Here is a 22,553-nt window from a genome sequence, read left to right as displayed (position 1 = left end):
TTCTCAAACATTCACTTAATGTTCAACTGCATGGCAAGCAGTAGAGATGAATGTGCAACTAATTCTGCCCCTGTTTTGCCGTGTCAGGAATCTTATGCTTCCACCAAGCCAGGATCAAAATTCCAGGAGTTCAGGAATAACCTGACCTAATATGTAAGTTAACCTTACTTTCAGTAGGAGGGTGGACAAGGTGTCCTCCTGAGGTCCCCTCCAACCTAAATTATTCTATGACAACACCCTTTTCCTTCCTACCAGACTGCTTCCATAACTACAGGCTCAGCCCCATGCTCTTACATCATTTCCTCACACCTACTCCCCAGTGCTGAAAATCACAGAATCACAGAATTGGTAAGGTTGGAAGGGACCTCTGGAGATCATCTAGTGCAACCTCCCTGCTCAAACAGGGTCACCTAGAGCATGTTAGACAGGATCACATCCAGGCAGGCCTTGAATATCTCCAGAGAAGGAGAGTCCACAACCTCTCCAGGCAACCTGTTCCAGTAACACTTTATCGCTGTTCTTCTCTGTAACTAGGCCAAGACTTCTAGTCTTTCCCTGTCTAGCACACACACTCTGTCCTCTTGCTAAACATTGAATTATGAGTAGGGAAGTTCCTGACATCTGGCTAGGCTCCTGCAGGGAAGCTGTGAAACATCGTAAAACAGATTAAACAGCCAAAAACTAACACCAAGTATCTTGTAATCAATTGCTTATGGTAGTCTCCTGCCTGAGATACCTACCTGCACAGAAGCACTTACTCCTGGGGTCAGATGAGAGCTCACACAGGCAACCAAGCCATGCTGCTAATAGATACTTGTAGTAGCCACAGACTAGAAACTTTTTACAAGAGGTAGTAGGAATCCCAAAGCATTTTCAGGATAATAAAATCTCACCATGGAAATCTCTTTACTGTTCATGGTCTACTTGCTTTGATTTACTCTAAAGTATTTTATTGTGCTTTATCATTCTAAATCTCTCTTAGACATTCATTTAAGATATTATCACAATTTTCCCAGTTTCCTTAAAATCCTTAGTTAAGCATGCCCAATGTTTTTCCTCATTGATGCTTACTGGGCATGTACATGTGGGAAAAACTGCTGCCTGATGTTGAAGAAGTCATACATATCATTCACATGATCACCAACAATGCTGGGCCTTATCAAACTTCAGCCACACAGTTCCCGTGGAAAATTCCCTCAGAAATTACACAAAAAATGGGACAACAATCTCCTCTGAACAGATTTTTCCATCATTTATATGTCTGTGATACAAGGTCAGATATGGCTCTTAATCTTCAGGCAGTTTGACTTAACTCATGGGATTCCAGAACAGTGAGTCCTTTCTTTCCATTGCATCACTTTAATATTTGAAGTCCAAAATCCTTTTGAAGTTCGGATGCTTTTAGTTCTGCCTTTGCTTATCAAGGGACCTCATTAGTGTCAGTCTTCTATCTTAACAGGCAAAGAGAAGCTCTGCATGACTGTACTCTGTTTTTTATCATACTGCATTGTACATAAATTATATAACCAAGATGCTTCCTAGCTTGAAGTAGTATGATTACAGAATCTTTTCCTCAGCACAGGTATGTTAAAAACAGAACTTTAAGCCTTACAGGCTATCCTAAAAATCTCAACACAGACAAAATGTTGTTTCCTCTGTGCTCTCACACATCTATCGTAAAAGATGAACAGTAGAAGTACAGAGTAGGCAGATGGAGGAGCACCAAGAGGCCCTAATGGCCCTGACCAGCCCCACTTGTGGCCTCCACCCACACCCCCAGCCCATGGGGTTAGAAGCCCCATTTCAGCCCAACCCAAAGCCATCACTCTCTGCTTGTTGCACACTGTAGGAGTACTGATTTCCAGCTTAGTCAGAGCCATGCCAGTGCCTGGCTATGGGTCCTATTTATCCAGACCTTGGTCTGTGGACTGACTTCCCAGTTTGATCTCAGTCTTGCCTTGTTAACATGAACCTGCCTGGTGATCACTAGGTGATCACTAACTATGTGACTGTGGTTACCATCGCTGGACCTGACCCTAACCTGTAGATTGATGTCCTGGCTTGACCGTGGACCTGTTTCATCAACACAAACTTACCTGATCATCTAGACTCTTGGTCAAACTTGGCAGCCATGCTGGTGTTCGCCCTGCTCACCTTGCTTGGGTGTTGTGGGTTTGGGTCTTGACTGGTGAGGTACCTGCCTGCTGGCCATGTTATCCCCCTTGAATCCTTGTTCTTTAGGGAACAGCCTGCCCTCACTAGTTCCTGACAGATGAAAGGATTACATCCTGAAAAAACATACTCTCAAATTACATTTCTTGCTTTTTATTTTGTTGATTTCAGGCCACTTCCCTACCACCCCACTGTCATCTTCAGTTATGATCCTACCCTCCAAACTACTTGAAACCTCTTCTAGTGTCGTGTCTTTGCAAATATTACAATTCTTCAGTCAAGACATTTATGAATATGCTGACTAGTTCCCTACCTGAGACAAATATCTGTAATACCTTGCACAGTACATCTCTTCTAACTTGATAGTAAATCATGAACATAGCTTTCAATACGCTGTGTTTGTCCTTCAATTCTCTATTGTTCCCTAACGCATCATTATAGCATCATGGAAGATTTTTAATAAAGTTGTAACATATACCATCATATAGAAGAAACACTAGCTTATTCTGAAATAATTTGTTATTGAAAATTTCATGTTGTTTACTATGTTTGTTATTTTTCACTATGTTACCTTATAGATGCTTACAGTACATTGTTTAATTGTCTGTTTGGTTATGCGTTCCAGTAGCTTTCTAGGAACTGATCTCAGACTGTGGTAACAGTTCACTTGTGTACTTTTTTCTTTAATAAAAAAAAAAATTATTTGGTCATATCTAGTATGCTGGAACCTTTTTCATCCATTCAACAATTTTCAAAGATATCTGAACTGCTACTCTTGGACCAAATCCTCAAAGTCCCAAAAGCTGAATTTCATTACTGTCAGACTACTTGAAATTATTTAATTAATCTAAGTATCTTTCACTTGTTCTCCATTCTAATCTCTGCTTTTATATACCTTAATCTATGTTACTTGTTTTGTTAAAGATTGACACAAAAGAGATCTTAAACACATCATCATTCTTAGCATTGTCTATTTGTTTTTCACTTTCCTTTATCTTTTCAACTAGCTTTCACTGTCTTTTCTGACTCTGTACATAACCTCTTGTGTTTTTTCTTTCTCCCTCTCCTCAGTAATTTGATCCAGTTTATACTTTCAGTAAATTCCTGCTTCCCTAAATCCCTTTATATCTTGCTATAAATCTCCCTCTTCTGGTGCTGAAAGCTTCCCTCTCTGTTTCCTAATGCTTCACATCTGACAGACAGTGAGGTCTGAAAGTTAATCAGACAAGCTGGGGGAACAAAGAACTGGGCTGAAATGGCATTAGTCTTGTGAAATATCTGTTCCAATAACCCTGTTCATCAGGCACTAAAACATCATGCAAAAGTCCAATCCGCAGTTTCAGTGCAAGCCCTGGGTTTTCCTAAGAGCAACATTTTAAAAAAATAAATATTCAAAATAATTAGAGCTGATTTTGAGAGAAAATCACAGTTATTTTTCATTTTAAAAAGCTGTGTATTTAAAAAAGCATCATAAAATGCAGAAGAGCACACGACGCAGAATATTTTCTTCCCTGTCTTTAAAAAAATTGTTTTCATCTCTTTCTAAGTTTAAACTGAAAGTTCAAACAACTCATTGTATAAGGAGTTTTTACACTGAATGCAAGATAACAGATAGCTAAATGATAATTAGACCTTAACTGTGTGGTCATAGTATGGGAGAGCAGGTTTCCACCTCTTTCAAATAATCATTTTTAGTATATTGATCATATAAAAGATCGTATGTACATGGGATTTTAATTTCCAAAATGTCAAATAGCAAGAAAATATTCTAGGAACTAACTAATGACTTTTTTGCAAATGTCAAACTACTAAAAATAACAAAGCATTTTTCAGAAACCTTCCGGTAACCAAGTCACTCAACCAGATATTGATCTGGTTCATGAAAAATAGCCTCTCAAACACCAATTACAAATAGATATTTATGAACAAAATAACCCATTTTTCCTACACCAAATGATTTTGACCATTTGTGCTGAAAGCAATGTATGCTCACGCAGAGAAAGATTATTTCTCTGAAGCACTGATGAAGCACTGATGTGAGAAGAAAATAAATGTTTGATTTCACAGTCTACTGTAATACTGTGTTTTGATGTGAAGACAAGAAAAGTTGTCGCCAAAGAAATATTTTAGCATTAAAGGAGAAAGCATTCACTAGACTATACCAAAAAGTCAAATCTATTATTATTTATTCCATATGACCTTAGTACAGCTACTGCATTCAATAAACTAAGTAGTTTCATGGAAACTTTCATCTGCACTACCTGCATGTTGCTCTGTTTCCAGAGCTCTTGAATTTCTCTTGGACTTTAATCTTCCATGTTACACAACATTTCTGCATTGGCAATGAAGACTATCCATATACTCATGTCCGTGTTATGGTGTAATACCACGGAGTGTGAGGAGGAACAAAGGACAGCAAAATAGAGTCATCAGTCATTTACTCCATTGCTCTTTATTTTAAGCAATGAATTGCAGAAAAATCTATTTCTGCTGTTGAAAAAGTTTCGTGGAGACATTTTCGTGGGCTTTTGCAGGCTCATATCAGACTAAGTAACAGGAATAGTTTACTATTTTTATTTATGTGACTTGATTTTAATGGGTAAGGCTAAGAATTTCATAATCTGGACTATACTTATACAGAAAGATATTATCTGTCTCAATTATTATATCAGTTCTTTCATTCATTTTCGAGAAACTTATAATAAGGTAAGCTCCTAAAACAGAGACTGAAACTATCAACAGCAATGTATTTGCTTAATCTTACTTCTTTCTTAATCTTTTTTCTTTTCCTATGTCAGTTTATTTACCAAATACCAGATGAAAAACATCATAATTTCTCTTTGAATATGATGTTAGTTGGATTAATGTAATATCAGTATCATAAAGTTCCAGAACTACAGAGAACATCTCAAAATGTCATGTAATCTACTCCCTTTTCTGAAGCAGATCAAGTGTATCTAAGTCATTTGACAGATACTCATGTAAATTATTCTTAATAACTTACAGCATAAAAGGTTCCAATATCTTTCTAGGACAAGCTAATTTTATTAGCTTCATAATAAGAGAGTTTTACCTATATCTAATCTCAGTTTTTCCCTCAGTACCGTGATTTTCTCTCTTCTTTCCCAAAGGAATATCCAATAGTTTTATAAAAACCTTTTACATGGAAGACCCTTGAGACTCTCTCTCCTTATTTTTGCTTTCCCTCCATGAAGAAACAAATCCAGTTTCTTTCGTCTTCTTGTTGTTGTACCTGAAGTATATCTATATGAAAATGAGTTTTAAAACTAGGCACTGTGCTTCATCTAGGCTTCACCAACACTTAAAAGAAGCAAATATAGGCGGTTTCTGCTGTCACAAAAGATCCTAGCCTTGGAGGAATTAATTTGAAAGGCAGAGAGGCCCTCCAGTCTCTAGTGACTAGTGACACACATTGCCTCTCTGGAGCTCAAAGCCCAGTGCCATAAAGGTGGTGAGTGAGGCTTCTAGTAAAATTGTGGCATCATCCTGTCTTCATAGCACTTATGTGGGTGGAATGAGGATTTCTGGTGCAGAGGGCTGTTGAAGTTAGCTGTTGGAGGAAAAGAACCCAAAAGGTATCCCAGGTTTTTGAAGTACCCTAGTGGAGGTCTTCTGGGATGTCCAGGAATGGGAGCCTCAGCAGACAGCTAGACACCACAGTCTCTTCTGGACTCTTCTAGGTGGTGATCCAGGAAATAAGGGTGTCCATACTGGTGCAAAGGCAGTGATATAGTAGTGTTGCTCCAGTTTGATACTCCCCCTTTAGATCAGAGATTTGAGATATAATTGATGCAAGCTAAGGTGTTTATTGATTAATGAATAGAGAGATTGGCAAAGAGCAGCAAAATTTTACTTGTTTCTCAGATTTCTGCCTTGCAGTCTGGTGATTCCCTATCAAGGCCTTAGCTACTATGAGGTCTTGTGCTCCAGCAAGACCTTTTACTCACAAGGTCTGACTGATCTCCTGCAAAGATGCTCAGACCTCTTCTAGCTGTTTATAACTTCAGTCACTTCCAGCTAGTGTCTTTCCCAATTGTCTAGATAGAAGAGTAAGAAAGATAGAAGAGTAAATAATAACATTAAAATATTTATTTAGTATATTGCTATCATTCTTTACTTAGAGTGTTCATTGATACAGTGACATCAGTTGTCAGTAGTATTACAGTGTTACAGTGGTTATTGCTGTATCATAGTTTGTAGCTAACCTGGGACTAAGACAGTCATTAAAATAAATCATTATATATTATATCCAGAGCTAAATTTAGACAATGGTGTGCAAGCTCAAACTATGAGTCTGGTAGAAGAATGAGTTACTAGACTTTTCCTTATGACCCAATAAATTGCTATTTCATTTCACCATGAAACAATATTCTGCAGCAGCCAAAATGGCTTCTCCTCAGTGTGTTATATTTAAAAAATGCAATACTCAGGCAATGCAGTTTATTCATGTTCACTTTAAAATTTCAGTGGAGGGAATGAGGAACAAAAGGTGAATGTGCAAATAGATTAAAATAAAATTAATATGAAATGATGCCATACTCAGTAATCTCTCTGCCCTCCTCCTATACAAGGGAGAAAAACATAGAGTCAACACAACTGTAATATTATAGTGCCACTTATAACCAGCTGTTCCTAGGTGTTTTTACGTCACCACAATTAATTAACCACTTCTGTATAACATTTCATGGTTACCAAAGAGCTCTCCGAGACACTTGGTAATAGCTCTCAGTAGTTGAAATAGGAATAGAAATTCCTATTTTTTTAAACTCCTGCTTTTGTAGAGAAGTGCACCAAAGTGTCAGAAAAGTTTTCATCAGTGTAATGGAGCCCATATAGGATGGTAAAACACAAGATAACTGTGTACATGCAAGCCTTAATGTTTAATGATGCATTTTACTTGCACACTAGGAAAGTGGCATGAGGATCTTCAGAATCAGCACTATCAACTCTGCTCTTCCTCTTTAAGTTAAATAGATTTATTCTTTCAAACCAAAACATAGTCAATGCAAATGATAATGAACAAAAGAGAAAATTGTGTAGTACAGAGACTTTTATCCTCCTTGCATAAGCAGGAAGAGCACAAGATTGAGTTTTGGTGAAGAGGCTAGGAGTAGTTGAACAGTTTAGGTTTGGTTCTGTAAGCCAGCGTCAGGGCTGAGAAGACAGGAGGAAGGCAATCAGCAACTGAAATCTGGTATGACTGGCAGAGTGAGGGGCAGGGAGTCAGAGAGAGACAGTGACTGGGCAATTGATTGGGAAGAACTTGAGGGGAAGAATAGAATTAGGGGCTCCTGAGAAAGTAGATGAGAGATTTTAACACTATAAACTAGATCTCACTGGCAAGGAAGTTAGGAATAGAAGGAGAGGGAGGATTAAAATGTAAGCACAAAATACAAGATATACAGAAATGAAATGAGAAGCTGGAAATATTAGTCCACATGTACTCTGAACATTGATCACAGAGTAGTTTTGGTGGATGTGCTTGTTCTAGTTTGAAAATCACCATGGAAGATTATCTGGATGGTGATCCTTTGTGCAACATAAGGGTAGGAGTATCTAGACCGGGTAAAAGGTAAACATCATGAGAGATGTGAGAGATATAAACCCTGAAGGATGCTGTCCAGCTCCCTGCTATGGTAAGCATCAACCACTCTGTGTTCAAATATCTCTGGTAAGAAAGCTGCAGTATTTTTCTATATATGTTGTTGGGGTAAGGGAGTGGAGGATGGGAACAGTGAGTGAAGCTTCTGATAGCACTATGGGACTAGGCTTATAACTGTAAAAAGTGAGGTGTATCTCTAGTAATATTGCCTTAAGTGTAATTCCCCCAGTTTTGGTGGAAATACCAGAAATAGTGTAGCTGCCTCAGAAATGACTTGTCCCATTCCTATTCAGTGAGAGCACCTGGCAATCAAGTAAGCCACATTATCAGCTCATAACTGCTGCGTACAGGGGAGGGAAAGGACTGTGGGACATCTCTGCCCAAAAGCCAGGGCAGCCGCACAATCATGACAAGCACAGCAAGCTCCTGAAGCTGGCTTTCCATCTCCCTGAGAGTCACAGATCAGCTGCAGGAAGAGCCAGAGGTGGAGGTTTGAGATGATCTTGAGAAGGGTTTCAGCCCTCTGCAGATAGCTAGTGTGCAGCCCCTGTTCCCAGTCTCTCTGTCATACACCCAAGCAAGTTTGGATGACGCAGGCAGCAGCAGCCTCTGAAGACTGCAGGGATAAGGGTGTTGTGCCTTCTTTCCCCACCCACGACATGGTCAATACATGCTTGTACTTGTTAGTTCCAGTTTGTGTTACTTGTCCTGCCACTTCCCTGCTTCACTTGCTCTGTTCAAAGATTGTAGGTCACGATATCCCCTATGCCCCTCCCTTTTCATCTGTTTACACATTATGGACCTTTTTGGCCTTTTCAGCGTGTTACATGTCACTACTCATTGAAAACTCTATTCCTGTCCGAATGGGATGGCTAGCTTTTGTTCTCCCAGGGGTTGTGCTGGGCACCTAGCACTCACAGAGTGCTGGGAACACTGAATTCAACTTATCAACCAAATGCATACTGCACTTCGGCCTGCAACATGGAAACAGGCACAACCTACTATTAAAACAAGTGCGGGGTCTGCCTTTGTCCTACCATGGCCTCTTAATGCCGTGGGGCAGGGGTTAGGCCATGTCTCCTCCAACTCAGACGGGCACATAGAAAGAATGATCCTGCCTCTGCTCAGGAGAAAGAAAGCATGAGCATATCCTCTGAGTCTGAAGCCTGAGACATAGAAAACAAAGCATGTTCCAGATAATGCCTGCCTGCTATGTCATTTTACATGTTTCTTGTTCTTTGGAGCAAGGACATCTGAGAATCCATCAGGATGGTCTACCAAAATAGTCAATGAAGCCGCCACTGCTACCCTATAGGGTGAATTTCATCTATCCATCTCCCACTCCTCACAATAACACCTTGCATTTACAACCTTGGATCAGTGTGAGGTGTGTCACAGAGTGAGGAATACAATGTTTGGACTCACTTTAAAATTTTCAATGCAAGCAACTTTTAATTCACTCCAACAAAAGTGGGTACAATGAAACAGAACAGTAAAACAGTGCAAGGATTTGCTTTCACTGTCAGTATAACCATCTGTTTGAGCAAGATATGCTAGATATCCCCATTCTCAGGGATGGGCTTCCCTTTGTCTCACCTGCAATGCCATCTACTATTTGACATGGTAAGTTATTAACAGATCTAAAAAAGGAGGAGGGGGAGGAAGGAAGTGTCCATATGGCCCCCTGCAGTTTCGGTGTCTGTCAGGAGTTACACTATCCCAATGCACTCAGTTGCTGCTTCTGGTGTCCCCCACTGGGGTGTCTCTTTACCTGTCCTTTATATTATCCTTAGTTCTTCTGGATTGCACCATCCTGTTGAGATTAATCATCTGGCTAACAGGCAAGCTACTTTTCTAACCAGACACTTGGTGACCTCACCCCATTCCTAAACCAGAAAATTCTGTTAACATTTAGTCACACACTGTTGTTAAGCAGACTATACTGACAGAGGGCACATGGTCTCTTCCGCAAGGCAGGATGGAAAGCAGTCTCCATGTGGCACATGCCACAAAGAAGTGGCGCAAGCTGGAACAACTGCAAGGCTTATTTTCCTGTAGAAAGCCTTAGATTGACAATGTTGGGAGAGGCAGTTACAGGTGACTGTGACCTGTGTGAGACAGATGAATGGATGGGGTCATGCTTTCTAGGTTGGGCTGCTGATTGCACGTTTTCCAGAAAAGCAGAGGTCTGTGGGATAAGTTTCCTTTGGACTGCATTGAACCATGTGTGCAGTAATGTTATTTGGTTTGGGGATCAGATAGATCTAACCTTAAGTAAAATCTTTGAACCACATGTAGCATCAGCACCAGATGCTGTGATGTATTGATCCACTTTTATTACACCATTTCCCACTATAGATGCAGGCACTGTCTTCACATTTTCTGGGCATCTGACATAGTCTCTTGATTTACAGAAGTCCTGAGCACTCACAGCTTCAAGTAGACTTGCATAAGCATTGTTATGTAATCATATATATTATGTATAGCACATATAAATTTCTAGACACTGTTGCATAATACAAAGTACTCTGAATACTCAGACACAAAACCTCAAATGAATATGCAGCTTAAGTGAGCAGTTTTGAACTGTATGTATGTCCCAACTTTGTAAAACAGGAATAATAATACCCACTCATTTTTCATTGGTGTTGTGAAGATAAATTAATTAATGAAGTATTCAGATAATATAGTGATGAACATCGTAGACAAGCTTATGGGAAAGACAACAGCTGTGTTTCAGAACTATGTTTGAATAGTATGATGTATACAAGGCACAGGGCACACACTGGACTGTGAGGAAATACAGAGGAAATAGGTAAGTACTCTGCAGGAGAAACAGTAACTGTCACATTATTAAAAGCTCTATCTGTATCCTGTCATGCCCACATGAAAATCTAATTTTGCTCAGTAGAGTTTGCAACATTTTTGTCTTTTTAAAAAAGCGGAAAGGAAAAGGAGATTTGTTTCCTACTTCTCTTCTTGCTTGTGTACTATTATATAAAAGGCCAAACATGAGCACTTAGTTATGGCCTGGTTGACCTGAGATGACCTCATACTCTACATTCGTGATCTCCTCCCTGTCTCATGTGAGTGCATTCATCACACAGTTTGAAACAGGAGAACTCTGAGTACAAGATAAGCCATTCCTGTGAATGATATTTTTCAAATATTGCTTTATACAATTAATATTCATTACTAACTCGAGCACACAGTCTATACAAGCCATGCATACACATACCATCACGTGAAATGTGACTAAGCAGAGGTGTAATTCTATGTACCCAGTGATCACCTACTGAAAAGCCAGGGCTTTATGCTTGCACTTGTTACTGTTTGGGGTTTTAGGCAGAGACTACTGTATTATTAAATTTCATTGAAAAATAAGAAAAAGAGGAGTGAAAATTGCCTACATTTATGTGGGCACTTCATGTGAAACTGAAAAGATAATTAACTGACTAGTTTTACATACTGTGAAATCAAACCAGTGGAAGAGCAGAGACTATAAGGCATATCACAACTCTAGGTCATAAATCCTCTTCTTCAACCTCCAAATAATATTTTGATCCCTGAAAAGGTTAATTTTAAAACCTGGAGCAAAACTCTTTTAAGTATCAGCATGTGAAAAAATAAAAATTTTTTCTTCTTCTCTCCTGTCAGATTTGAATGAAAAGAAACTTTTTGTTTATGTAGATTCTTATTTTTATGGTTGCTCATATTTATTTCCATTGTGCTATAATTCAGTCAGATTAAAAAAAAAAAAAAAAGTTTTTTCTAGATTCCTCTGCTGCTATTTTTTTTTAAAAAAATATTTATTTTTAGTGGCCTTTTTGTACTATGAACCCAAGAAAATAAATGTGCTGACTAAAAGTAGGAAGAGGATCAGATAAAACGGAGAATATGGCTGCATTTTTCCTGGAAGAAGTTGACTTCTTGTAGTTTATAGAAAGCTATCAACAAGAAACAGTTTAAATGCTCCTAAATATTGATATGAGGGAGTTCAACAGCAAGGGGTTAGAAATCTAGCTGTAAACCATAAGCTTGCAAAAAGAATACAATTATGAATCCCACACCTATGCTGTACACAATTAATTTAGCATTGTAATCAATAGGTTTCTATATATACATTTGTCTTCTTTTTGTCAGATAAACCAGAAAAGATGTATTCACATTTATTGTTCATCTACTTTTCATATTCTGTAAAATCAGTATGTCCTAGTGTCATTTCTGATTCGGTAGTACTGCCTCTCAGTTCATAATAAATTTGATTCCCCGTGACTGCAGTTTGAAATATTTTTTCTGCCTTGAGTGGACTTCACATTACTGGGAATTTCAGAAGTCCCAGTAGGTACTGAGCAGCTATATGCTCAGTTTGGTTGGATGGATGCAGGAAGAACCAAGAAAAGCATATCTCTTGAAAATTTGTTTCTAACTCTCTTTTCTTTTTCTTTTTTTTTTTAACAGCCTAAACTCTGTTTTGTTTGTTGTCATTTTGTTGTTCATACACCGGTGAAAAACAATTACCACAGGATGCCTGCTACACTACCTGTTCAATATCAATTCTGACGAGGCAGCAAGAGGTTAATCTCTGCTTCCAAATTTGCTTTAAAGTATGTATGTTAATAAATCCTTTACAGCTGCGGATTACTCTGTTGCCCTATGCTGAACCTCATGCATCTGCAGACTGGTGATAATGTTATATATAGACAGTAAGTAGGAGATGAAAGTGGTAAAGTTTGTAATGCTTTTAAATATTGTAGTAGAAGAAGACCCTGTAGGGTAAGCAAATGTGTACAGTTGTTTTGCTCCCAAAGCATTTTGTCTTCTCACCTGACTCCATGCTTTAGAAATGGTTCTTTTCTTTCCTCATCTAATCTAGTTTTCAGATGAACTGTATTGTTTCTAATGAATGTGCTCCTGACCAAAATCCTGCACTAAATACACAGAATTATCTCTAGTCCAGCCCTTGCTCCCGGCAGGGCCAACATCAAAGATAGATCAGGTTGCTCAGAGCTTCACCCAGGCAAGTTTTGAAAACCTCCATGGATGGAGATTCCACAGTTTCTTTGAGCAACCTGTTTCAGTGCTCAATCACTCTTGTAGAGCTGAATTTTTTTCCTTCTGTCCACCTGAAATTTCCCTTGTTCCAATCTGTGAGCACTGCCTCTGCTCCTTTCTTTGTGCACCTCTAAGAAGAGTTAGGCTCCATTTTTTCTGCAACATCCCTGTGGTAAAAGACAACAATTAAATCCCTCCTGAGCCTTTTCTTTTTCAGGCTATACATTTAAATTTGTAGAGAAGTTTGGAGGGGAGTTTTTTTTTTTTTTTCAGTTCTAATGAAATAAAATGCATTGAAATGGACAGGCAATCTAAAGTAGTCTGCAGAAAAGGGTTTTTATTTTCCCCTAAAGTCTGGAAAGAGGTAATCCCCTTATTAAGCCTCCTTTTTAAAAGGCGATCTATCTTAATTTTACTCACAGTAGAATCACATCTTTTTCACGGATTCTAACTTACTATGTAGAGGAGTATGTTAGCATTATACATTTATATCAAGAATCAAGTAATGATGAAAACTCTACTTGAAGTTCAAACCAATAATCTCAAAAAAGGGAGTAGCAAGCTGATATCCAGCAAGGGAAGCCTATCTAGGCCTTATGCTAAGCTACTGATCTACTTTTTAAAGCATTTCAAAAGTCCCTCACACCTTTCCTTCCTTCTCCTCTGTGATAGTGTAGACACAATGGAGGGACACAAAGCAGCACAAGGTTATTTCTGGTCAAGCTTACAATATTCCTTGAAGACTGACTTCCAAAACCTTACACTTCAGACACATGGTCTCCCAAGGTAGTAAATTAGTGTTGAACCTGGTCTCCGTCAAGACTCATATGCTATGTTCATTACTGTCAAGTAGATTATTTTTGCATATATTTAACTATATACGATAGCTATGAAACATAAAGCTTAGAGAAAGAGGACATTCAGTCATCAAACATAAAGAAGAAAGGAAAGTTTTACATCTTACTGAGTCAAGAAGTTGTTAGCAGGTTACAGAAGTACAGAAATGTCACCTAGTCTGTCTAGAAAGCACTTGTAACCCTTTAGATATTAAGCAGTCCTTAATTTAATGAGAAGAATATCTATATTATCTCCTCAATAAATTAGAAGAAAATTTGATTTTGGAGCAAAGACTGAATATGAATGGAACCTCTTCAGGAGGCTAAGAGAGAGTCTGGTTTTAAAGCTAGGATGCTTCATAATTAAAATGGTGCGGCTTAAGATGAAGGAAGATTACATGTCTGATTAATTGGTGTATGAAAGCTTCTACAATTCTTTGGGTAAATACAGGGAGAAGGACAGCCACTGTTTGGTATAAATGTGTTTTTTCTTTCATTTTTCAAGTGTATCATAGGTAAACTACTGTGGCGTTTTTAAATAAATAATTTCAATCTTCTCCAATCCTTTTAATGTCTATATTGTTTGAGTTGAAGGTACTTGGAAGGTCTGTGACTAACCTGAAGGTATTTTTCATCCAGGAACTGGAGATAATCTCTTTAGTTCTGAACACGGAATGCTTAGAGGGCAGTAAGCATGGATATCTGACATGCCCATGCAAAACTATTTGCATATGGGCACCTGATAAATCACAATAACAGGAACCTTTATTGATAAAAGTCTTTTTTTGTTTGGTTGTTTTTTTTGTTAATTCACACACAGCAAGACCAACAAAAGTGTTCTATGCCTCTATGTGGTGAATAACATCTCTTAGGCACTTATTTGCAGAAAATTAATTCCTGAAAAAAGAATGCATCATCATGGAAAAACTGATGTGTTCTTTTGTCATTCTATTTGCAGCCTGGCTGAGTGGTTGATCATATTTTAGAAAGAACAAACTACTGCCTGGAAGCTAAGGACACAATGAGCAACTTCACAATTGGACATTACATCTGAGTGTAAATCAGATGTAATTCCTAAAAATTCTTAAATCTTTAAAAAAAATCCTACATCAGAAGTTGAGACCTTGTTTATGAGAAAGGCAATAATCCTGAATTATGCTAATTACAGATACATTATGTTTCTTTAATCCTTGAAATCCAGGGTAAAAACTGCAAATACTGAGTAACTTCTGAGATGAGAGCTGAGTTCTGGAGTACACATTCATCCTGGTGTGCATAAATTATCACAATTCTATTGCCTTAACAGCAAGCAATATCTATTTATTTAAGAACTGAATTTGTCCAGGATTCTTAAAAGTTCCATTCAAGAAAGACCTCTGCTCATCCAGCAAAGTGACAAAAGAAGATTAGATTTTGACTTAGTAATTTAGCCATCCTGAATTTGAGTTCACTTGAAGCTTTAAAATTTTGTTTCATTAAAAACACATACAAAAGAGAGGGAACATATCATATTTGCTTGTTTTGGACAGTTCTAGGCTGGTACTCATATATAACCAGCTTCTTACAGGGAAATTATGATTACCTTTCATCATCCACAGCAAAGGAGCGTGTACTATGGCCACTTGAGAATTGCATAGTGCTGCTTAGTGATTATCAAGTAATGGCTGATTGCTTTTGTTAATGGGTTTACTTTTTATGTTGTTTTTTGCGTCACATCACATCAGGATTTTTAAGTGTTTTGCTGAACAGAAAAAGAATGTTAAATAAAAGCTGTGCTAGAATTCATGAATGTAGGTGTCAGTTATAGGAAGAATACATTTAGGCATTCCCCCTTCGTTATTTTCATCACAGTAGTGATAGGAACATCACATAAAAAGATTTAGAGCTTAAAATTATGTAGTTCTTCAAAGAATAAATAGTTGCTTGATTCTTAGCATATTTCTTTTTGCTACTGCATAGTTATAGATACTCCACAAAGTCGGTTTCATTTTGGAACATTATCTTGCTTCACTACAAGTGAGTCGGGAAGACCCACAGATTATAGAGAGGTTCAACCAAGAGTCTAGACTATCAGACAAATTTGTGGTGATGAGGCAGACTGAGGTCAAGCCAGGAAATCTCACCACATATCAGGGTCAGGATCAGGGTCCAGTGATTGCCAGGCAGGTTCATGGTGATAAAGCAGGTCTGAGGAGGTCAGGCCAGGAAGTCAGTCTGTTGGTCAAAATCTACAAGGTCCATGTCCAAGGACAGATATAACCACAGCTGGAAACCAGCACTCCTTCAACACAGCTCAGGCAGGGATTGAAGGCCCCAGCTGGAGCTTAAATGGGCTCCTGGGACCATGAACATGGCAGAGTGAAAATGCAGTGCTCAATTCAGATGGGTTTTGTGATCTCAAAAAACAACTAAGCTAGGCTATCCAGAATCCCATTTCAGCTGGCTGCTGCTGTTGATTACTATCTCTTCTGAAATACCTGTGGTTTGATTTGAAATATTCAAGGCTTTTTCCCAGCATGACTAATGCTCCCAAAGACTTCTGCTTTTTAAGAAGGTAACAAAAGATACAGCACAGGATTCTGCCCAGTGAGGTTGTGAAGTTTCTTTCTCTGGAGATATTCAAAACCTGCCTGGATGCAATACTGTCTAACATGCTCTAGGTGACCCTGCTTAAGCAGGGAGGTTGGACTAGATGATCTCCAGAGGTCCCTTCCACCTTACCCACTCTGTGATTCTGTGACTTAGTAGCAGCTAATATTTTTCCCAGGTGTCCTACACTATCATGAGTTTTTGGGAAGGGGGTTGATGACACTGAGTGGATTAAGGACTATGTCCTTAGTTTGTATTATAGGTTTTAATCCTTAATGTTCTCAAAGTTAGCCTTATGCTATTTACTGACAGTTATACAGGGACAGGGGAAAACACACCTGTTATTCTGACCAGATATGATGACTATGAGGGATCATGTGGTAGGAGGAAGCAGAGAGAGGGCTAGACACTATTGTTTGTTTAGCATTAGAGAGCCATATGTGTTCTTGCCAATAGGGAGAAAAAGGTTTTTTCCGTCTAGACTTGAGTTTTTTTGTATCCTATACAGATGCTCTGGCAAAAGGCCTTTACCAACACAGGCAAGTACAAACCTCCATCTCCCTGAAAAGACACATTAAGAAACCTTTGGAGGAGACCAATACGTATATCAATAGCACACTCTGCTTTGTTTTCATGCTCAAATACATGGAATAAGAATGCACAAACGGTCCTCGTCACCTACTCCCAAAACAGTGTTGCTCTTGCTCCTTCAGGCTGGTCCTGTGTTGAGGTAAGCCTGGCTGCTCTTGAGAGCTATACTGGTCTCTGGGTTCTCAGGACAAGTAATTCAGTCAGATCTCTCCTTCTACAGCAATATAGGAATACATTCCCTGCCCTGCTGCAGGCTTTTAGTCTCCTTAATGTGCCAGCTGATAGAAGAAGATTGAGAAGCCATAGTAAGAACTAAAAGTGAAAGTGAAGCACAAAACTGGAAGAAAAAACAAGGACCTGGTGACTGCTGTAAACTTAGTAGCTCACTAGTTGGAAGCGCTCACCTGTAAACATTGGAGAGACATCTTCCAGTTTCATAATTTCTTCAATAGATGTGCTCCTATATCTGCCATCTCCTGAAGGGCTTCTTAACAGGACTATAGTTTATTCTGGAGATGAAAGGTACTACCAGTTTCTTTTGATGAACATTCTCCACTTTGTGTGAAATATCTCTGAAAAATATAATGGAGTCTGTGTGTCCTGTCTTCCAGATGACTATCTAATAGATAACTAATAGATTTCTCACAATTTTTTCTCTTTCTCACAGATATTTAATTAATGAACACTCAAGTGTGCTATGTCAAGTAGAAGTGCTCCATACAAAGTATTGAAAATGCTGCCTTCACCTTATTCCCATGTACTCTACCACTTGAGGATATGGGTTAATAACATTTTTTAGAGACATACAGGTTTAAATTCTCTCTCTCTCTCTCTCTCTCAAAAAAAAAAAAAAGACATTTGATCCTGCTCTTCCATCAGTGAGCATTTGCAGCTGAATTGAATAAGGCATTTCATTTCCTCCAGATTGTCTGTAAATAAAGAACCAATTCTCTTGCCAAATTTAATTGAAAATTGTGGATCATTAGGTTCTCAGAATTTCTTTTCCACAAGAAAACAACCATCCTGTTGCTGAATGCTCATGGGGAAAATACTGCATAATACTGCATATTATTCATTCTATATAGCTGAAGAGGTACAAAGTCTATGATGGTAATCATACAGTGAAAGTCTTTGTTCCAAAGGAAATGAGTTATTTGCATAGTATCAATAGTCACATTTAGAATGGTGCTAATATTGGAAGTATTTGCTTCTCTGCATGTCTGCAGTTTCAGGAAGGTTTCTAGGTTAATCATAGGATAATAAGAAAATTCAAGCTGGAAGGTACCTCACAAGGTCATCTGGTCCAACCTACTACTGAAAGAAGGGTCAGACAAGGTTACTGAGGGCTTTATCCAGTCTGGTCTTGAAAACCTCTAAGGATGGAGATTGGGCAGTCTCTCTGGGCTACCTCATCCAGTGCTTGATTGTCCTTATGGTGAAAAAGTTTCTCCTAATATTAAGTCTCTTGTTTCAACTCACACCCATTGTCTGTCGTCCTCCCACCACACACTACTGTGAAAAGTCTGGCTCCATCTTCTTGATGACCTCCTTGCAGGTGTCAGAAGGCTGCTATTATGTCCTCCCTGAAAAGTCTCCTCCTGTCTGAGCTGAACAAGCACCATTCCCTCAGACTCTAGCAACAAAGTTACTGATGCAGCCCCCTGACCATCCTGGTGGTCCTCTGATTAACTTATTCCAGTTTATCAATGTCTTTCTTGCATTAGTGGGCCCAAACCTGGATTCAGCAGAGGGGGATGAGGAGAGAGGTGTAAACATTTTCCTCAATCTGCTAGGTATGATCCTCTTAATATATCCTATAATCTGGAATCCTCCTGGCCTGCTTTGCTGCCCACACACTGCTGGCTCATGTTCAGCTTGCTGCCTACCCAGACTCCCAGAGTCTTTTCATCAGAGCTGAATCCCAAACACTCCATCTCAAGCCTGTATTGTTGTAAGCAGTTCTTCTTCTCTAAGCGCATGGTTTTGCATTTGTCCTTGCTGCATTTCATTAGATTCTTGCCAGTCCACTCCTGCAGCCCGTCAAGGTCTTTCTGGATGGCAGCCCTTCCCTCAAGCTTACTAAGGATGCTAGAATTTGCTGCCCCTCTTAGGAATGTTCATAACATTCAAGCTAATGACTTTACTTCTCATCTATGCTGTTTGAAGTGAAAGTGCATAAAAGCAGGAAAAAAACAGTATGTCATAACAGCAGAAAAAAGGAAAACAAACAAAAAGAAATTGAAATAACAAACATTGAACAAACACATGCTTAGCTGAAGTGAGCAGCTGGACCGTCTTCTATTGGCATAACAAATGTGACAAGTGAATGGAAAACTAAGATGAATTATTATAGAAAAAAATGTTCAGTTACAAGAAAAACTAAATCCCTCAGACAATATGCTTTCTGTGTGGGATAATTGCCCTTGTTATAAGCCCTTTTCACTATTCACACTTGAATGTACACAATCTGTGAGGAATCTAATACCCTTATTTTTCAAAATAGAGAATTCTAGGAACTCACTTGTCCTGCAGCCAGTAGGTAATAAAACATGTAAAAAGAAATTTACAAATGATCATTCCTGAGACATGTTAGTATCTATGTGTGTGAAAGTATACATGTATTTATACATGAATTTGTAACTAATAATAAAGCTACATATACATTTATAGCAATATAACAAAATGCATTTATTGTAATATCATCTGATAATTTCATCAGCATTAACATATACAATCCATTTGAATGACAGAGAGATTATTTTCTCGTTGGAGTAATCACAAGAGCTTGATGCAGGAGTTAAAAATGAATAAGAAAGAAACAAGGAAGATGAAACTGATGAAAAAAGTGGCAAGTTCTAGCTTGAGCTGGTTAAAGAAGATTATTAAATAATAAACTGAGAATGGTAGCCACCAACCAGGTTGCTTTGGATGATTCCCTCTCAAACAGAGCATTGGTATATCAGAGCTGACAGAGTGATATGTGGACAAGAATCAGCATCTGCTAATTTTAGCATTGATGTAGGCTCTAATTTTATGATAGGCTTTCTCTTTAATGCTTTTATATCAATAAAATATTCTGTACTTTTTGAAACTTAGCTGGTTGCTGCTTAAATCTGACGTCCCAGAGAAGCTGTACGCTTGCAGGTGCTGAGCTAGGGAACACTGAGTCAGAATGCTGACTAAAGGTCTGTGTAATAAAATTCTTATGAATTCTTACTAGTAGAATTTTTAAACCACCAAAACAGAAATATAACAGCTCAGCTAAACATAAGGATATGGACAATATTAAAGAAACTCAAAGTTGAGACAAAATCTAGTAAAATACAAATAGTAGGTAAATCTGGCAAACAACATCTTCATAAAATATCTAATTTCTTCAGCAAAAGGAACTTGGAATGGAATATCTGTGCTCAGTAAGACGTAAGCAACCCTCATTGTAATATGAACAACAGAGGCCCTTGCCATTTTCCACTGACTCCATGTTAACTGTGGTGGTCATAGCATTACTTTGTCTTTTTATATATACTCAATCATTCAGACATGCATGTATTTCATTTTATTTTTGATGCTATTTAACAAAACACTGATTGCTCCACTTGATAATGCAGATTGTTAGGAAGCTGCATGAGATGAAAAAGTGGAGACTGATGAGCAATTCTGGTTGCCAGCAACAAATAGATCCAGTTTATAAAAAGTAGTTATTTAGCGAGGAGTGGTTTAGTCCCAGATGTCAGCCCTTTGGAATGAACCAGAGAGATTAAACTCAACTGTTTCCTGTTCCTACAACCACTCCAGGTTCCTCAAAACATAACTTTTGTTATGTTCTGTTTTCATGCTCTGATGTAAGCTCTTTTTACAGGAAATCACCAGTGAAGATTTCTAATTATGATTTTCTTGTAAAATCTAATCCCTATTTTTATTCTTTTTTTTTTTGTCATTGCATTTGTGGAATTCTGTCTAATTTAGATTGTAATTTCTTTTTTTTTCCCTTCTGTGTATGCTAACTACTGCACAAAACTGGCACCCATTATTGTCTGAGGACTGCTCTTTGCATATGTACTAGAACCCAAGAGTATCTGCTGTAGGCAAATATCAGCTATTCTCTCTCCCACTCCTCCCTTTATGTAATATATTCCACACAAGACACATGGGAGTAGAAATTAATTATATGTTCTATATTTAAGTCTAAATCTATCTTATTTGGTCCAGTTCAATGATTTAGAAAAGTACCAAATGACATTGAATTAGTCATTGGCACATTTCATTTGAAATAATGCATATTTAAAAGTTTAACTTTCACCAGATGAACCATCAGAAAGGAGAATGTAAAAAACAGTATGGAAAACAAGAAGAAACAAATAACACACCTTGATGCTCAATTCTTTTTAGAAAATATATGATGTCTGAGAAAATCTGTAATCTATTAAGATTGCCATTTGATCAGATTGGATGTGTTCTATTTAGCTCTTTAAAATATCTTAGTTTTATAAAATAAAATACCTCTTATATTTTTCTTATAAAGAGAATAGGAGAATTCTTTGTGGCTTCCTATTATCAGATTAGTATTTAGAAAACAATTGTATTTCTTCTGTAGTTTTAAATTTTATTCTTGTGCTAAAATGCTTTAATAGCTCTTTCCACTTGTTTGGGAGATCCATATGGGTATTTAATATATTTTAACTTACGCACTCTTCATTCATCATTTTGTAATCTAATAATTTAGTTCCTTATGACAGAAACTCTTTATGTAACATACCATTTAATGAAATGAATTAGTTATCAGCTTAACTACGTAATGCATGGGGATAACTGTGCAACTGAGCAAAGTCAACAGAAGCCAAAATACTGAGCAGGAATTTCATTGGCTGACAAGAAATGACAAGGAGAGTGATGAGACCTTAGTGCCTAACTCCAGGATGGATAACACTGGCTACTTATGTGGTTTAAAGGCCTTTTTTTCCAAGGAGATACAGAATAGAACAAATTCAGATGTCTAAATACTTCGTTATCTAGAGCAAAATGGTTGTGTAGAGAAGAATCCAGCCACAAGACTGACTCTTATCTCAGTACCTATTCTGCAAGTCTTTTCTATCTCTTTCCCCACTAGCACTCTCTGGACTCACATGCCATATGTCTCGGAGAAGTGGCTGATACAGCAGAGGGCTGTGCTGCCACTCAGAGGGACCTTGAGAGGCTGGAGAGGTGGGAGAGGGAAATCTCATGGTGTTCAGCACAGGGATGAGTGAAGTCCTGCACCTGGGGAGGAATAAGCACCTGCACCAGTAAAGGCTGGGAGCTGACCTACTTGAAAGCAATCTTGCAGAGAAGGACCTGGCATTCTGGTCAACAGTAAGTTAGCCATGAGTCAGCAATGTGCCCTTGTGGCGAAGGTCAGGAGTATCCCAAGTTGCATTAGGAAGAGCACTGCCAGTAGATCGAGGGAGGTGATTCTTCCGACATGGAATTACTGGAGAGAGTCCAGTGTAGAGCTACGAAGATGATCAGAGGGCTAGAGTATCTACCCTGTGAGGAACGACTGCAAGAGCTGGGCCTCTTCAGCCTGGGGAAGAGACGACTGAGGGGGGGGATCTTATCAATGTGTATCAGTATCTGAAGGGAGGGTGTCAAGGGAATGGGGACAAACTCTTTTCAGTTGCCCCATGTGACAGGACAAGAGGTAATGGGCA

The sequence above is a fragment of the Rhea pennata genome, chromosome 2 (assembly GCF_028389875.1).
Source record: "Rhea pennata isolate bPtePen1 chromosome 2, bPtePen1.pri, whole genome shotgun sequence".
NCBI lineage: Eukaryota > Metazoa > Chordata > Aves > Rheiformes > Rheidae > Rhea > Rhea pennata.
This window is presented reverse-complemented; position numbering follows the sequence as displayed.